Source organism: Wyeomyia smithii, chromosome 1 (assembly GCF_029784165.1).
Source record: "Wyeomyia smithii strain HCP4-BCI-WySm-NY-G18 chromosome 1, ASM2978416v1, whole genome shotgun sequence".
Taxonomy (NCBI): domain Eukaryota; kingdom Metazoa; phylum Arthropoda; class Insecta; order Diptera; family Culicidae; genus Wyeomyia; species Wyeomyia smithii.
In genome coordinates, this window is record NC_073694.1 from 147,396,726 (window position 1) to 147,416,702 (window position 19,977).

General features: G+C 45.4%; 1 protein-coding gene across 2 annotated transcripts in view; it reads left to right on the top strand.

Annotated features, from left to right (window-relative positions):
• Nucleotides 1–3,794: 3,794 nt before the first annotated feature.
• Nucleotides 3,795–19,977, top strand: part of LOC129717435 (uncharacterized) — a 34,233-nt gene continuing 18,050 nt past the window's right edge. Inside the window, exon 1 of one of the 2 annotated variants that reach the window (XM_055667321.1) lies at nt 3,795–4,129. The gene's annotated coding sequence lies outside the window, so the exon portion shown is untranslated. Of the gene's footprint in view, nt 4,263–19,977 lie in introns of both variants that reach the window. The other variant, XM_055667322.1, reaches the window with a different exon arrangement.

A 19,977-nucleotide genomic window follows, 5' to 3' on the forward strand; every position in this document is an offset into this window, starting at 1 on the left:
CTGTCCCGTTCAAAACGGTACGTCTAGTCAGCCTATCCACAACGTTCGAAAAATTTGTTATGTCAGAGCGGATAACGCACGCTATCGGACCATGAAGCATTTATGCGATAATTGAATGAAAATTGCAATCACAGCAATCGGCCTTTTTCAAGGCTACTAAATGTATTTGGAAGAGCATAATGAATGGTTATTACTTAACTGTAACTGTGGTTTGATGCTGCTGCAAATGCACAGCAGTGTGATGCTTATTACGATTTGTTGATACTGTGCATAACAAGCGTTATATACGAAACAAATCCAATTTCAAACAGAAAAGTTCGGCACCTTCTGTTCACGGTGCTGAGTCCGTTTTAGACAATTCACAACACTTCATTAATAAGGATGTAACGTCTTGAAGAAGACGGTTATTGTTTGACTCTTATATCCGACACGAGAACGGAAACATTTTCTTCCTTCAAGCCGCGCACCACGATACGATACATGCTATATTGTTGCCTTTATTAGAGCTCTTTCCGGTTCAGAGTAGAATGTGAGCTCGTGATTGGATTGCCGCTGCTTTTCCAATTGATCTTTAGATAATTTTCATCTATAGCGTGGTACGCAGTTGAAAAGAAAAGAGGTTCACGAAATTTTGCCCTTTTTACCAAACGGAATTTTGACAGCTGAGAATGCTTCACAGTAACGATATCTGACGTCAGTGAGCGTATGATTTTTGCTTTCTTTCTAGAACACTTGAACGCACTTGTTTACCGCGATCTTGTGAGAGCAGGGATGCCAGGTATTTTTTTTTTAAAGTTTCCATGGTCCGCGAAAAAATGTCTTCCTACCCGAAGCTCGAAGGCTTAAAAAACTCCGGCAAATCGAAAACTGTCGATCAAAAAAACCACTAATGCACTGATACAAAATTCGGGTCGTTCACATATTTTTCAATGTCTTCACATGTTTTCTCCAATGTCTTCACGCTGTCGTTACAAAATGGATGTCTTCATCATACACTCAAAATATTTTTCACGTTATTGTTACGTGAAAGTCCCTACACTTGTTCATTTTCTGTCATTTTGCATGATTTATGTGACAAACATAGCATCTACGTGAAAATCCCATGCATACCATGGTTAATCACGTACCATCTACGTGATTTTGACAACGTTAAACAGGATGTATCGCGTGAATTCTCTGTGCGAAAATAACCAGAAATCAAAATGGCGAAGCTGTTGTCTGATTCTGAACATAAAACAGAATTTTTGAATGGCTTGCAAATAAGTGAATTTTCGAAAAATCCTAATAAACTCGAGACTTGACCTCACAGGTTTCACACAGCTTCAGTTCAAAGGTGGAAGAGTTACCTGAAAAACAGCTGTAGCGGACAATAACAATCCCCGGGAATGTCGTAATATTTATCAGTTTTAATGTAGTTTTATTTTTTTATTGACGAATGTTTTATTTTTTTATTGACGAATTTGCATACCTGTATGATATCTGATCACGTCTTACGAAATGTACAATTTTCATTTATTTTTCTAATTCTTATGAGCTAGGAAACGGGTTTTAGAAATTATCAAAATATGTTGCGTAAGAAATCATGCATATGCATTTTCGCCGTTGACCAGTAGGTGAATTCTACGTGAAAGTCACATGAAATGCATGCATCTACTGAATAAGTTTCAAAGGTTAATTCATCTCACCAGGCTATGATGAACTCAAATGACAATCACGTAGAATCTACTAGAAAACGATAATGGAAAATATTCACGTAACTTCTCCGGTAACTATAACGTGAAAAATATTTCGAATGAAGGCTAATGTCTTCCAATCTGGCATCGCTGGGTAGAGACGACCAACCAACTGCCTGACACTTTCCGTACCTGAATAATGTCAGTGTTTATTATTCCGTACAAGAACAAGTGACATTTTGCTTCACAGCAGTGTTCACAGCAAGTGAACTTTCTTTTCCCTTTCGGTTTATGATTTCTTTTTAGCTGCGTACTAGCTACCAGAAGAAATTTCATTGTCTGATTCAGTGCCTGAATTTTACATGGGATTGAGATAGGAAAATGAATTCCTTTTTGAACTGCATACCGCGCTTATCGATTGAAAAATTTGTGTTCAGGATCGGTTTAGTAAAAATTATATTATATGCTCATTAGACTGGGACACGGTTATATGGGAAAAAAGCGATGGTGTTATTTTTTCGCTCCCATGCACTTTTCGTGTTCCTTATGGATCCTATAACAACTGTGTAACTTTTCAGATCGATCGATGAAACGCTCGATTTGCGCCCGATTTTTAAAGTTTCCATACGATTTCATATGGGAACATTCACTTTTTCAAAACTTATTCTTTATAAATTCCCAGTTGGGTCCTAAAAACATATCGATACATGATATTTGTAGGAAATTTTTCTGGGAAAAACTCTTCTGAAGACCGTAAGGCGCTACAATTTCGTTAGTTTGCTAGTTTGCGTTGACTTTGCTTTTTGCTTAGATAGGGAAATTCACCCAATTCGCTAAATTAAATGATTGTCTTGGTAGTGCAGCTACGAACAAAGGTTTGATTCGAATATGTATGAAATGACAACGATTAAATAAGAGAGGTCCATTCTTTTAATATATATTATTATTTATAACGTTTTAACATCTCAGCGTTCAGTAATGCACTGTTAGATCAAATTGCAGCAAATACTGGAGTTGCAATTCCCTCTACTAATTGTTTTAATGGAATAAAAGAATACCGTAGTTCAACGTCATGCGGTCGTGTCTTGAATACCACACTCCTACTATTTTACTCAAGCTGCAGTTTATACTAGGTATGACTTCGAATCAAGCTCGATAATAATGGGAACTATTTATCATTTGAGGCGAAAATAAATACGGAGACTATCCGGTTTCGGAAGAATAATGTTTTTAAATTGATGTGAATATCCATAAGTTAGAACATTTGATGAAGTTTGTTTGAAGAAAGTTTGACTATTAAAGCACGTAGTATTCAATTATCTTGGATGACCTACTGTTCTTATTTCTACAACAATTAAAATGCAACCAAAACATGAGTTGCCAGGTCAGGTTACATACGAAAAAATAGCATACATTATATTTTATTTCAGTGAAGCAGTTTTAACCAATATTTCGAAACATCCATGATATTCTGAATTGAAAATTTTCATTCACAGCTTATCGTGAAAAATAGTATCACACTTTCTAAGATGCAAGAAACTAATCCATCGAAGAAGGCATATGAAGCTGTTAAATGGAACAAATTAATATAAATATATATATATATATATATATATATATATATATATATATATATATATATATATATATATATATATATATATATATATATATATATATATATATATATATATATATATATATATATATATATATATATATATATATATATATATATATATATATATATATATATATATATATATATATATATATATATATATATATATATATATATATATATATATATATATATATATATATATATATATATATATATATATTCAAATTTCATGCAATAAACATGATGGATGCAAGCGTTAACCTTTTTATTTTACCCTTAGAATTATCACTAAGACAACAACGACAAAGGGAACTTTACATTGTCAGTCTCACTACGGTAATATTTCTAATTTGAAAATAAAATAATTTACAATACAAGCTATTTTCTTCGATATTTTTCCTGTACAATTTTGAGCCGTTCTAATGAAATACGCTCCCCCTCGCAGACTGCAAATTGCGCATGTACCTGAGAACGAATTTCTTCTCCCTATTGCTTTCAGTTTCATTTAGCATTCGAATTCATTTGCACGTGTCGGTTTCTCGTCGGAGTTCACGCTGCTGCAGATGTCTTGCTCAGAGTTTTAAATTTTACTTTACACACGATAGTCAATCAGTGTTCATAGGAGGCTGTTTGCCACTGCGCTTTGTGTGGAACCTCTTTTCTCGAATTTGACTAATGTTTTCGTGACACGGCGCGGTCTAAAAATAATTAACCACACAACGCCAGTTTTCCTTTCGCAGTCGTCCCCAAGAAGTCGCGAATAACAGACAGTGAAACTATGTGGATCGATAGTGTCAACGAAGGTTGCCGTTGTGGCCGAACATGCTAATGGGTATGTGATAATTTTCCTGCTTAGCCATCCGTGTGACGTGTGACGTTTCAAACCAACTTGCTTCGCTAACCGACAAGTGATTGTTAGAGTTATCAGTTCGAGAGATAAGGCTAATATATGCGTCATTTGAAAAGTGAGTGCAATGAATCAGAAATAAACACGAACAACAAACATACCGAAGAACCGCAGGCGAATGCGGAGTGAAGAATGTTTGCTTGATTTTCTCCAGACCGCGGTGATTTTCCTCATCAGTCGATGATGTGTTTGAGAAGCATCTGTTTTTCGCAGTTTGAGTAGATACTGTATAAATAAACCAGTAGACTAGTTCATAAAAACACTCAATTTACCACCACTGCAGAGACGATGGTGGAGTAGAATAACCGTTGGTTTTAATAGTGGCATGTTTATTTTCTTTAGTCCAACCTTTTCGTCGATGGAAATGAAACATAGCACGAGGCCGTCGAGCGACATGAGAATATGTAACAGTTTCAGTAAACATTGCCCACCACCGGCTTCGAAAAGGCAGGTGTGACAATGGTGACCATGCGTGACTAAGGCTAATGACATACTGAGGCGTCAAATGACGCGCGTATATGTACGCGGTAATACCATATTCAGACTAAATCTTTTATCGCCAGGTGCTTTATATTTGCTTTGTTTTGGTTTGGTAATTGGAAAAAGCAAATAAATACATTTTCGTTTAGAAAATGTTAAAATGTTTAGAAGAGGGTTGTGCAGTAAATCCATGTTCAGACTAAACCTGATATCGCCAGGTACTTAATATTTGCTTTATTTTGGTCTTAAATTTTAAAAAAGAAAAAAAATAGGATAGAAAATACTATCGGGAAAAATTTTCAGGTCGTCGGGAAAATAGCACTGATATTATTGATTGATATTGTTGAGTTTTGATTTGAATGCCCAGAAATCTAGCATGCTTAACTTCTTTGGTCGCGAAAATGCAAGCCGCTAAGTAACTAGCTGTGCTCTCATTGGTTATTCAAATCCTAACAGATATTATAAACTAGTTGAACGTTGCTCGGGGTCAACGGGTTTAAAATTTAGGATAATTTCTTATTTTTTTTACTATGTCTGTAGCGCAACTCACTTCAGTAATATTATTTTATTTCATAAAAAAATCTCTGTTTACTAAAAACGTAATTTACCGTGCTTGAAGAACCAAAAAAATTCATTGGACAAATTCATATTTCCTTTAAACAAAACCGCTATTGGAATCTAGGAATATGACAACACAACGCATTTGCGACGCTCGCTCCAGTATGTCATAGGAAGCTTCACCCAACGCTTCTGTTTATTCTGCTTCTCAAACGCTCAACGCTTCGCTTCATTTGACGCCTCAGTATGTCAGTAGCCTAAGAAATGTGGAAGAGATCAATAGCACGCTTTAATGGCTGGTAGGAGTGTTCGGGTATTCGTGAGATAGCGAAGTTTTAGTCATAACAAAAGACATTTTTTGAATGCGATATGAATTTTGAAGTTCGTGACAGTAATCGTTTGTATTCATATGATCCGGAACGGCTGATCCACGGGCAAGCCCAACCCAGCTGTGTTTCTGTGTTTTGGCTTAATTACGTGCCCTTAATTTTCGGTACCGTCATGTGTCGATCATACTGTGCTAAATATTATCCATGTGTAATTAACGTCATTCTAGAAATATTAATTTAAATCAAAGCCCATTTTTGATTTCTGCGTTTTACATGTTTAACTACTGAACACAATAGTGGGTCGTCCTATGGACCTATTCAAATTATCAAACATGCTTCTAATAGTTGACTATAAAATATTTTCAATTCTGAAGCAATGAATAAATTTTTGATATTAAGCTGAGAGTATTAAGCATTGAATGGAGAGGAAGAAAAAATTAAGACATACTACGTCCTATCGTAAAATCGCTTTAGTGATGCATGACTGACTACAATCTCCAACTTGGTAGACAATCGCTTCTTTCAGCAATGCTGTTCCAGCGTTTTACTTGATTTGTTAATTCAAATCGTTGAATCTTGTTCTAGACATTGAAACAGCTACGAAAAGGGGCAACCGTGTTTGTAACGAATCTCAAGATGGCATGTTATTAATCTCATTAGTTGGTGTTGTAGCTTCTCTATTCCTTAGATACCATCAAAACGGTAAATGCCTGTTGGATTTCATTGTTACCCCTGCCTCGAAATTCAAAAAAATCATTGGGAATTTTTTATGTTATATCCTTACACAACACAAATTATGAGGGAAAAAATGTTATCCCTGTAATGCCCAGATCCGCCATTAGACGGGCTTCAGTAAAATCTATTAATCTTTGATGAATACTTAAATAATATTCATAAAGGTTTATTGTGATTTTACTAAGCCGGTCTAAAGGCGGGCTTGGGCACTAGAGGGTTAAAATCAACAAAAATCTTGAATAACACTCCCAAGATGAACGCAAATTATACCAGGTACCTATTGATTTATTCGTGGTCCCCGTGGTTCTGTAGTTAGCGATGTCGGTCGGCTAGCACGGCTGTGATATCGGGTTCGATTCCCGATCAGGTCAAGGATCTTTTCGAGCTGGAAATTTTCCCGAATCAGCACTGGGGCACGGTGTATCGTTGTACTTATCCTACAACATGCAAAATGTGCCGAAAACAATATCGATAACGAATTCTCTCAATTAATCTAGCTGATCGAGACCGCATTAGCCCCCCAGGCTAGCGTGCGATATTGTTGTTGATTTATTCGTCAATATTTTGATGTCCCTTAAGCTGGAAGTACAAAGTCAGCAGAACAAAGAGTTAATAGCATGGAAATTTAGTGCTCATTCGATGCTCATTTATTGCCATATCGCCGAATTTAATGCTCCATCATTTCTTTGAAAAATGCTCTTGTTTGCTAGCTTAAGAAAATAGTTAGCAGACAATATACGAAAATAGCATTTTTAGCTACAAAACAGTTCTATAACGGAAACATTTAATGCTCATTAAATGCTCTTGAAAAAACCTGATTTTCATGATAATTTTATTGATTTTTCTGAATTTTTCAAAAATTTGATAATACATGAATAGCTTTAATTTTTTCAAACATTTTCCTCTGAAAACAATCAGAATCTTTTTGATACTATTAGATACCAATTTAATGCTTCCATATCGGAGCAATTTCAATAACTTAGGTGCATTTTCCATTAAATATATTTGTTTCAAAAATATTGTTCTGCTAGCTTAAAAAGATGTTAGCAGAACAATGGCCAGAAAGAGCATTTTCAAGTAATAAACTGTTGTAGAATGGTCATAATAATTTAATGCTCATTAAATGCTCTTGAAAAACCTGATTTTCATGATGATTTAATTGATTTTTTCTATTTTTTTTTAAAAATATGATAATACATGAATAGCTTTAATTTTTTCAAACATTTTCCTCTGAAAACAATCAGAATCTTTTTGATACTATTAGATACCAATTTAATGCTTCCATATCGGAGCAATTTCAATAACTTAGGTGCATTTTCCATTAAATATATTTGTTTCTCTCCAGTCTAAAACTCTCCAGTCTCCAGCCCTGGTCTTCCCGGAACGACGGTTAAGTATTACGTCGGGGAGTGGCTTTTGTGCGTGATGCACCCTCTTTACTCTTATAACCTCCTAGCTAACAACCTGGAGACTGGTAATTAGCTACCACTGGCGTGTTGGTGGTGGTGGCGGGTCAACACACGTTGCAGCTCCAGAACAATCTGAGAGGCGGCCGCACAGACCGCGTTCCAGATGTCCGGGTCGTCGCACATCCTCCGGACTAGATTGTCCGGAGTAGTGCCAGGCCCGCTCACAGCCATCATGTTGCTCCTCGCTCTTACGAAACGGGGGCATACGAAGAAGACATGCTCAGCAGTCTCCTCCTCCTCCACGCACTCGGGACACATGGGGGACACCGCGTGTCCGAACCTGTGCAGATATTGCCTGAAACAACCATGGCCTGACAGGATTTGTGTCAGGTGGAAATTCACTTCACCATGTCATCCCCGACCCAGCCGGATACTTCCGGTATGAGTCGGTGCGTCCATCTGCCCTTTGTGGAGTTGGACCATTCCCGCTGCCAGCGGAGCATCGAGAATAACCTTCTGGTACCTCGTATGCCCCTTGTGTCACGTTGGTCGAAACACTCTCTGTCCTCCTTGATGGCGATGCTAATAGGCATCATGCCGGACAAGACACAGATTGCATCGTATGACACCGTACGATACGCACTCGCAACTCTCAGGCACATGAGCCTGTAGGTACTTTCCAGTTTACCACGGTAACTGTTAGTACCTAGCGCTCTGGACCACACTGGCCCACCATACCTAAGTATGGACGAAACCACGCTGGCAAGAAGTCTTCGCTTGCTGCAAAGCCGACGATCACAACCCCTACAGGGAACTTGAGTTTCAACACTCCGTCATACATGACATTCCACAACACCGGGCCCAGGATAGAACCTTGCGGAACTCCTGCGGTGATTGGGACGCACTTCTGACCCTCCTCCGTGTCGTAAACAAGTACTCGATTCTGGAAATAATTTTCCAGAATCTTGTACAGCGACACCGGTACATGGATGCTCCTGAACGCGAGCGCTATGTAGTCCCAACTGGCATTATTGAACGCATTCTTCACATCGAGCGTGACGATCGCGCAGTAGCGTATTCCCCTTCTCTTGCGCTGGATTGCTACCTCCGCCGTCTTGATGACTGAAGAGATTGCGTCCAGCGTGGACCTGCCCTTCCGGAAGCCGAACTGGTTACTTGCCAGACCGTGTACACCCTCCGTGTACCTCACCAGTCTGTTGAGGATGATCCTCTCAAGCACCTTGCCCGCGGTGTCCAGCAGGCAGATAGGCCTATATGCCGATGGGTCCCCTGGCGGTTTGCCAGCCTTCGGTAATAAGACCAGTCTCTGCCGCTTCCACCTGTCCGGAAAGAGACAGTCATCCAGGCACCTCTGCATGACTGCCCTGAACAGCCCGGGGGCCGTTTTTATCGCCAGCCTGATCGCCAGGTTAGGGATACCATCCGGTCCCGGTGCCTTGCTCACCTTTAGGGATTTGGCGATCACGATGAGTTCCTCATTCGTAACCCTTGCCTCCTCCCCTGCCTCGACACGGCTGTCGTCGCTCACGGATTGGATGCTCGGCAGGTTGGCCGACCATCTCTGGTCTATGTCTGAGATACTGGAACGTCGGACGTGAGACTCGACCGCCGGAGGCCAAGGACTTCGCTCGTGGCGTGGAAAGAGTCCCTCGATGATACGCTCCAGCATCGCTGGTGATCGCTCTGCAGGCGCCAGCGCGCCTTTAGTCTTGGCCATTACGATCCTGTAGGCGTCACCCCACGGATTTGTAGTGGCACTCGCACATAGCCTATCGAAGCAGGCCCTCTTGCTGGCCTTTATCGCACTCTCCAGCATCGATCTTGCCGAACTGAATGCTGCGCGGCGCTCTGTCCTCTCTTCTTCGTTTCGCGCACGCTGCATCCTTCGTCTTGCACGGAGGCACGCACTGCGAAGGTCGGCTATCGCGTCCGTCCACCAGTAAACCGGTGGCTTTCCATTCCTAGGTTGGCGAGTCCTAGGTATGGTGGCGTCGCACGCTCGCGATAGCATAGCAACTAGTTGGTCAGCAGTCGGGCGGAGCCAACTGACCCCCTCGCGCTCCCTTCTCATTGCCTCTTCGAATACCTCGGCATCAAAGTGCGATGTCTTCCACCTGCGAACGGTCGGAGTGTTGGCTCTACCCGTCGCTTGCCGCCTCTCGTTGTTGTCTACACTATAACAAACCGCCTGGTGGTCGCTATTAGTGTGGCCATCGTCTACCCTCCAGTTCTTGATCAGTCCTGGGCTGGAGAACGTCACGTCGATGATCGACTCCGCACCATTTCTGCTAAATATACTTTTGTTCCCAACGTTGGCCAGATCAAGGTTGAGCTTTGCAAAAGCCCCCAACAGGATCTTTTTTTTTTTTTTTTAAAGGTGGCGGGGAAATCTGCAAACAGACACCTGAGAAGAGAACTCAGGGTGTGGGGATGAGACTAGGGGAGAGATGCTGGGGTAGTTACACTCCCCCAGACACCTACTTATCCCTGTCCCGACCCACTAAAACCCCTCCAGTCTCCAGCCCTGGTCTTCCCGGAACGACGGTTAAGTATTACGTCGGGAAGTGGCTTTTGTGCGTGATGCACCCTCTTTACTCTTATAACCTCCTAGCTAACTACCTGGAGACTGGTAATTAGCTACCACTGGCGTGTTGGTGGTTGACCCGCCACACACGTTGCAGCTCCAGAACAATCTGAGAGGCGGCCGCACAGACCGCGTTCCAGGTGTCCGGGTCGTCGCACATCCTCCGGACTAGATTGTCCGGAGTAATGCCAGGCCCGCTCACAGCCATCATGTTGCTCCTCGCTCTTACGAAACGGGGGCATACGAAGAAGACATGCTCAGCAGTCTCCTCCTCCTCCACGCACTCGGGACACATGGGGGACACCGCGTGTCCGAACCGGTGCAGATATTGCCTGAAACAACCATGGCCTGAAAGGATTTGTGTCAGGTGGAAGTTCACTTCGCCATGTCGTCTCCCGACCCAGCCGGATACTTCCGGTATGAGTCGGTGCGTCCATCTGCCCTTTGTGGAGTTGGACCATTCCCGCTGCCAGCGGAGCATCGAGAATGACCTTCTGGTACCTCGTATGCCCCTTGTGTCACGTTGGTCGAAACACTCTCTGTCCTCCTTGATGGCGATGCTGATAGGCATCATGCCGGACAAGACACATATTGCATCGTATGACACCGTACGATACGCACTCGCAACTCTCAGGCACATGAGCCTGTAGGTACTTTCCAGTTTACCACGGTAACTGTTATTACCTAGCGCTCTGGACCACACTGGCCCACCATACCTAAGTATGGACGAAACCACGCTGGCAAGAAGTCTTCGCTTGCTGCCATAAACCGCTGAGCTATTGGACATCATACGAGATAGTGCTGCAATAGCCGATGAGGCTCTCTTACAGGCATAGTCGACGTGACTCCCGAACGTGAGCTTGTCGTCCACCATAACCCCCAAGAGCTTCAGGGATCGCTTCGAGGTGATGGTGCAGTCTCCGACTCTGACCACCGCCTGTTGCTCCGATTTACGGTTGTTCACAACCGTGACCTCCGTCTTATGATGCGCGAGCTCCAGTTTCCTGGAGCGCATCCAGTCATCGACCTTGCGTATACAGTGCGCAGCCGTCAACTCGACCTCCTCGATAGACTCGCCGTAAACCTCCAGCGTTATGTCGTCTGCAAAGCCGACGATCACAACCCCTACAGGGAACTTGAGTTTTAACACTCCGTCATACATGACATTCCACAACACCGGGCCCAGGATAGAACCTTGCGGAACTCCTGCGGTAATTGGGACGCACTTCTGACCCTCCTCTGTGTCGTAAACGAGTACTCGATTCTGGAAATAATTTTCCAGAATCTTGTACAGCGACACCGGTACATGGATTCTCCTGAGCGCGAGCGCTATGGAGTCCCAACTGGCACTATTGAACGCATTCTTCACGTCGAGCGTGACGATTGCGCAGTAGCGTATTCCCCTTCTCTTGCGCTGGATTGCTACCTCCGCCATCTTGATGACGGAAGAGATTGCGTCCAGCGTGGACCTGCCCTTCCGGAAGCCGAACTGGTTACTTGCCAGACCGTGTACACCCTCCGTGTACCTCGCCAGTCTGTTGAGGATGATCCTCTCAAGCACCTTGCCCGCGGTGTCCAGCAGACAGATAGGCCTATATGCCGATGGGTCCCCTGGCGGTTTCCCAGCCTTCGGCAATAAGACCAGTCTCTGCCGCTTCCACCTGTCCGGAAAGAGACAGTCATCCAGGCACCTCTACATGACTGCCCTGAACAGCCCGGGGGCCGTTTTTATCGCCAGCCTGATCGCCAGGTTAGGGATACCATCCGGTCCCGGTGCCTTGCTCACCTTTAGGGATTTGGCGATCACGATGAGTTCCTCATTCGTAACCCTTGCCTCCTCCCCTGCCTCGACACGGCTGTCGTCGCTCACGGATTGGATGCTCGGCAGGTTGGCCGACCATCTCTGGTCTATGTCTGAGATACTGGAACGTCGGACGTGAGACTCGACCGCCGGAGGCCAAGGACTTCGCTCGTGGCGTGGAAAGAGTCCCTCGATGATACGCTCCAGCATCGCTGGTGATCGCTCTGCAGGCGCCAGCGCGCCTTTAGTCTTGGCCATTACGATCCTGTAGGCGTCACCCCACGGATTTGTTTTGGCACTCGTACATAGCCTATCGAAACAGGCCCTCTTGCTGGCCTTTATCGCACTCTTCAGCATCGATCTTGCCGAACTGAATGCTGCGCGGCGCTCTGTCCTCTCTTCTTCGTTTCGCGCACGCTGCATCCTCCGTCTTGCACGGAGGCACGCACTGCGAAGGTCGGCTATCGCGTCCGTCCACCAGTAAACCGGTGGCTTTCCATTCCTAGGTTGGCGAGTCCTAGGCATGGTGGCGTCGCACGCCCGCGATAGCATAGCAACTAGTTGGTCAGCAGTCGGGCGGAGCCAACTGCCCCCCTCGCGCTCCCTTCTCATTGCCTCTTCGAATACCTCGGCATCAAAGTGCGATGTCTTCCACCTGCGAACGGTCGGAGTGTTGGCTCTACCCGTCGCTTGCCGCCTCTCGTTGTTGTCTACACTAAAACAGACCGCCTGGTGGTCGCTATTAGTGTAGCCATCGTCTACCCTCCAGTTCTTGATCAGTCCTGGGCTGGAGAACGTCACGTCGATGATCGACTCCGCACCATTTCTGCTAAATGTACTTTTGTTCCCAACGTTGGCCAGATCTAGGTTGAGCTTTGCAAAAGCCTCCAACAGGATCTGGCCCCTCTGGTTCGTGAAGCAACTTCCCCACTCAACAGCCCAAGCGTTGAAGTCGCCCGCCACCACCAACGGCGTTAGGAGGTCGACCATCTGGGTGAACCTTTCGGTAGACCAACGTGGCGGAGCATAGCAACTGCAGTAGAACACTCCGTTCACCTTAGCAACTACGTGCCCTTCTTCTGAGGTTGAGACAACCTCCTGAACCGGGAACTTGCTCGTCGTACATATGGCCGCCAATCTGGACTTATCCGCAACCCAGTTACCGTTTCCGGGAGGGATGCGGTAGGGGTCCGATAAGACGGCGATGTCCGACAACGACTCAGTGGCTGCTTGGTGTAGCAGCTGCTGAGCCGCGAAGCAATGGTTCAGGTTCAGTTGCGTCACCCTTACGCCCGTGGTTTCGCAGCCGGCTTACCGGCTGGGCACCTGGGGCCTCCCATAAAGTGTTTGGCGTCCCGTTTCCCGGAACATACCATGCACTTGGGAGACTCCCCACAGTCCTTTGCTTTATGGCCTGCACCTCCACATCGCCTGCACAGCTGGCTCCTATCGGGCCCCTTGCAGGTCCAGGACTTATGTCCGCCCTCGAAGCACCGGAAGCAAATGTCTGGTTGCTGTAGTATGCCCAGAGGACATACCGACCAGCCGACCTTCAACTTGCCCTCTTTCAAGGCCAGGTTAGCGTCCGCCGACGGTAGTCGGAAGGTAGCTACCTGGGTCCCCGCCGGACCTTTGCGGAGGCGGATTGACTCCTTAGCCACCTCCACCCCGCACTTCGCTTTAAGGGCTTGTGCAATGTCGCACCCCTCAGTGATTTCGTCCAGGTTTTTAAGCTGGAGAGTCACTTCTGAGGTGAGTGCCCGCACTTGCACCTCCTTCCCTAGGACCTTTTCGGCTACCGTTTTGTAGGTAGCCCCCTTGTTCTTGGCGTCCTTCCGGAGCTCAAGTATCATCTCGCCAGTGCGAGATCGGCGGATACTCCTTGAGTCCGCGGATATCCTTGAGTCCGCGGTGAACCTTGAACCGGTTGGCGTGTGTTCCCGTGGGAGTAGCACGATAAATCGTTTCTTGGTGTTCCCGGGGGCCGTTTCCCCCGGGGACTGCCTCGTTCGCTTAGCGACCTGCCCCGTGGAGCAGACCGGCGCGAACGAGGGGGCGTCTGTCTGCACCTCTTTAGATACAGTCGCCCTCCCGGTCCTGGCCGCTTTCTCGGCCGCCTTCACCCGAGCTACGAGTTCTTCGTGCTCCTTTCTGGCTTCATCAATGGTGCTCCGAAGCAGGAGGAGGCTCTGCTTCAGGTCGCCAGCGATGTTTCGCCTGTTCGCCAAGAACTCGATTATGGCATCGAGTTGTTCAGACAGCGCCGCCACTCTTGGCCGCGTGTCCATACTCCTTTCTACGGCCTTGACTAGCAAGGGACCGTCTACCGAGATGTCTGGTGTGGACACCGACGGATTCGCCGTTTTTCCACCTCCAGACTTCACCGCATCCGTCTCAGCCTTCTTCTGCGGAGACCGCTGGATGCCACCTCTTGCGAAGGGATTTTGTAACCCCTCCGCACTCGTCTCTTTCGTTTTGAATGTGTTCATCTTGATGTTAAATGGGTCCCCCTTCCAGCCGCTATCCTTGTCCATGGTGGAGTAGTCGCCTATGTGGTCCCATGGTGGTCTATGCCGAAGCAGTGAGGTCATGGCTAGGGTAAGCAGTAATAGCGCCTTATGGGCAACTATGACTCCACCGACCGGCGCAAGTCAGGAACAACCATCTGATCCTACTCCTGCCTGATTCCCACCAGGCAATAGACTCGGAACGTACTGGAAGGCCTGCCAGGTTTTATGGGACGGAGACCGGACGATTCTTTAGTCTTGAAATAGTCGATTTGTAGGAGAGATGTTAGATTGGGTAGACGAATGCGCGCGTCGTCACCCTCTCGCAATCAATAGAATTAGATCCGCGATACACTACATGACTACGAAGAAATTTCGAAAAAAGAAACGTGACAACCAACTAAGCGGCCATCCACATACCCCGTGGACAGTTTTAGCGGGGGGTGGGGGGGGAATAATGTCCACGGTCCATACAAAATTTTAAGAATTTATATGAGCAGTTGTCCACGGGGGGAGGGGGGTCGAAATCTGTCCACGTGGTATGTGGATGGCCCGGAGCATATCCGGCCTCTATTAGCAACAAGTATGAAACTAACTTTCCTTTCCTTCCTTCCTTTGATCTACGTTCTGGACCGGCAGGCGTCGGTACTGATCAGCATGCAGGGATCATTGGAGATGCACATCGAATAGCTAAATCCCAAGCAATAATTGATAAATTCGATGTGCAATTCTGGTCGATCCTGGTCAGTAACGAAGTGGCAACCGGTGGTGATCAATCAAGCTCAAGCTCAAGATCGTTTATTTTTCGATTTGTTTTTTTTTTCGATCTTTAAAAAAAAAATATTTTTCAGTGTGCAGAACTTTTTTTATGCAATTTTGAGTGATTGTTAAGTATCGTGTACCATTTCCAATGTTGGCTTATCGGCTTTTGAATGGTTGCGTGCGTGATCGGAGTACAACCAGATCGAACCAAGCACTAGAAACATGATTTCGAGTAATCGGTGTTCAATGTTTTAGGGATTTTTTGTTATTAGGGCTTATTACATAAAACGAGGCGAGCGGCGGGTTACTTGCCTAACCAATTTTGATATTGCAGATGGCTGAATTTTGGACAAGTAGCTGGTCTGCGAAACTGTTCAACTCAGCTGTCACCAACATGTTTCACTCACATTCTCTAATTCAACATTTTGCTCGCCTCGTCTTCTGTAATATGCCCCATATCATTATGAACTATTTAAATGATTTCTATTCTTCATGAATAACAGATTATTCGTTCATTCTGTGCCGAACACGCATCAGTACTGGACGTGTTTGGTGATCGGTCCGATAGAGTATAAAACAAAAGACGTGTGAACAAGTGTTGGCATTGTTTGCCTGGTCGAGTGAAATAAATCCGGGTTCAAGGTCGTTCCTTTGTGCAACTGTTTCGCATCGTGACTGCCAGCTGGTGCGTAAGCCGATTTGGCTGCTGGCTGGATTGTGCTACAGCAGTGGACGAGACACAAACGAGGAAAAAGAAGAAGCCATCAGTGTCAGCGAGTCGTATCGCTGTGCGGAGTGATCTCACACCTGGCTCGCTGCTGGTGGCTGTTTGGTGCTGCTGTATTGGTGCTGCTGGCTGTAACGGCTGCTACTTCGAACGATCGGACAACCAACCTTACTGGAAGGGAGAAATAAAAAGGTACGTGTTCTTGTCAGCGCTAGTGCGCTAAACATAGCGCGATGGATGTAGATCCCTCGCCTCCCGCGCCACCATCCCCGAACCCCTCTGACCCTGACCCTTCTGTTACCCCCTCCCCTGTTCATTCTTCAGTCCCCCCTCGCCCCAGGCTTTACCCAGACGGAGCCCAGGGCAGCTATACTGTTTATTTTCGGCCAAAGGCAGGACCGAAATCGAAAAAGTTGAACCTCTTGCAGATTTCTAAAGATCTGACGAAGGAGTACAAGGGCGTGACCGAAATTTCCAAGGTCCGGCCTAACAAGCTCCGTGTCGTGGTCGGTAACCTGAAAGAGGCCAACGATATAGCTTGCTCTGAGCTCTTCACACGCGAGTATCGCGTTTACATACCCGCACGAGACGTGGAGATCGACGGTGTCATAACCGATTCGAGTCTGTCCGTCGAGTGTATACTGCAAAGTGCCAAAGGGTGCTTTAAGAACAAAACGTGTCCCGAAGTAAAGGTGCTCGACTGCAAGCAATTGCGGTCAGCATCGATCATCGGTGGCAAAACAGTATACACTCCGTCAGACTCGTTTCGAGTTACGTTCGCCGGGTCTGCACTACCAAGCCACGTCTCGATCCACCGGGTTCGTCTCCCTGTGAGGCTCTACGTGCCCCGCGTCATGAACTGCCTGAATTGCAAGCAGTTAGGCCATACAGCCGCCTACTGCTGCAATAAGGCACGTTGTGGCAAGTGTGGGGAGTCTCATGCGGAAGATTCTTGCAGTGTTAACGCTGAAAAGTGTATTCACTGCGGAGAAAATCTGCATGAGCTCTCGACATGTGCGGTGTACATGCAGCGCAGGGATAAAATAAAACGGTCTCTCAAAGAGCGTTCAAAGCGTTCCTACGCTGACATGCTGAAGAAGACCGTTACCACTTCTCCCGTTACTTCGAACCCCTTCGATCTGTTGCCCTCTGAGGAAACCGATTCTGACGATTCACCAGCGGGAGCATCTTACGCCAATCCTGGGGAGTCTAGAAAGAGGAAAAGTGTTTCCTCTCCTAAACTTCCCAGAAAAGGTCCTAAGATTTCTCAAAGTGAAATGAAGGTTACAAACAAACCAAACAGTGCTGCGGAAAAACCGAAGCAAACTCCTCCTGGGCTGGCAAATTTAAAGTCCCAGAAGGAGTTCCCAGCACTGCCAGGAACATCTAAAACCCCAGTTGCTCCTTTTACACTCCCAGTTGATGAAACAAACTCTGGATTAGTGAAATTTTCTGACATTGTGGACTGGATTTTTGAAACTTTCAATGTACCCGATCCAATTAAAATTTTTCTTACAGCATTCCTCCCAACAGTTAGATCATTTTTGAAGCAGTTGACTGCCCAATGGCCTCTCCTTGCAGCGATTGTATCCTTCGATGCCTAATTCAACTGCGTATATGAAGGATTCTATCTCTGTCTTACAGTGGAATTGTAGAAGTATTTTACCAAAAATTGATTCGTTTAAAGTTTTGATAAATAAAAACAAATGCGATGCATTTTCCCTTTGTGAAACTTGGCTTACTTCAAATATTGATCTCAACTTCCATGATTTTAATATTATTCGCCTTGATCGAGACACCCCATATGGAGGAGTACTTTTAGGGATTAAAAAGTGCTATTCTTTCTATCGTATTAACCTCCCCTCGATTCCAGGCATCGAAGTTGTCGCATGTCAAATGACAATACAAGGTAAAGAGCTTTGTATTGCCTCAATATATATTCCCCCCAGAGCACAGGTTGGGCAACGGCTGCTCTTTGATTTAATAGAACTTCTTCCCTCGCCACGTTTGATTTTGGGAGACTTCAACTCTCATGGCGTGGCTTGGGGTTCCCCATACAATGATAACCGCTCCTCTTTAATCTATAACCTTTGCGATGACTTCGACATGACTATTTTAAACAACGGTGAAATGACACGTATCCCGAAACCTCCAGCGCGCCCAAGCGCTTTGGATCTATCCTTATGTTCGACGTCGCTACGGTTGGATTGCACATGGAAGGTAATCCTCGATCCTCACGGTAGCGACCATCTGCCTATTCTTATTTCAATTACTAACGGGTCAACTCGCATGCGACCAATTGACATTCCGTATGACCTCACACGAAATGTCGATTGGAAGTTATACGAGGAAATGATTTCAAAAGCGGTCGAGTCGATTCAACATCATTCACCACTTGAAGAATACAACCTCCTCGCGGGCTTGATTCTCGACGCCGCGTTGCAAGCCCAAACGAAGAAATATCCCGGCGTAACGATCAAAGAACGGCCTCCCACTCCGTGGTGGGACCAAGAGTGCTCCGATGTCTACACGCAAAGATCCGACGCGTTTAAGGCCTACCAGACGGGAGGTATACCTGGCGACTATTTACGGTATTCGGAGCTTGATACCAAGCTTAAAAGCTTGGCTAAAGCAAAGAAACGTGGATATTGGCGTCGGTTCGTGAACGAGACGTCGAGGGAGACATCGATGAGCACTCTTTGGAACACAGCCCGAAGAATGCGGAATCGCGTAACGGTCAACGAAAGCGAGGAGTCTTCAAGTAGGTGGATATTTGATTTTGCCAGGAAAGTATGTCCGGACTCTGTTCCTGAGCAAAATATTGTTCGCGATGCGTCTCCGGGCCACGACGCGATAGAATCACCTTTTACGATGGCAGAACTTTCAGTTGCCCTCCTGTCCTGTAACAATAACGCGCCTGGATTAGATAGAATCAAATTCAACTTGTTGAAGAATCTACCCGGCAATGCCAAGAGGCGCTTGTTGAACTTGTTCAATAAGTTCCTGGAGCAAAACATTGTACCGCAGGATTGGAGGCAAGTTAAGGTGATCGCCATCCAAAAACCAGGGAAACCAGCTTCTAATCACAACTCTTATAGGCCGATTGCAATGCTATCCTGTATCCGGAAATTGATGGAAAAAATGATACTCCGTCGTTTAGACCACTGGATCGAATCAAATGGTCTACTATCAGAAACTCAATTTGGCTTCCGCCGTGCCAAAGGGACGAATGATTGTCTTGCGTTGCTTTCAACAGATATTCAGCTGGCGTATGCTCGTAAAGAACAAATGGCGTCTGCGTTCTTGGACATTAAGGGGGCTTTTGATTCCGTTTCTATTGACATTCTTTCGGGTAAACTTCACCGACAAGGATTTTCTCCAATTTTGAACAATTTTTTGCACAACTTGTTGTCCGAAAAGCACATGCATTTTACGCATGGCGATTTGGCAACTTTTCGCATTAGCTACATGGGTCTTCCCCAGGGCTCATGTTTAAGCCCCCTTCTTTACAACTTTTATGTAAATGACATCGACGAATGTCTGGCAAATTCATGCACGATAAGACAACTTGCAGACGACAGTGTAATCTCTGTTACAGGAGCCAAAGCTGCCGATTTGCAAGGACCATTGCAAGATACCTTGGACAATTTGTCTGCTTGGGCTTTACAGCTAGGTATCGAATTCTCTCCGGAGAAGACTGAGATAGTAGTTTTTTCTAGGAAGCATGAACCTGCTCAGCTTCAAACACAATTAATGGGTAAAACTATTTCTCAGGTTTTGGTACACAAATATCTTGGTGTCTGGTTCGACTCTAAAGGCACCTGGGGTTGTCACGTGAGGTATCTGATGAAAAAATGTCA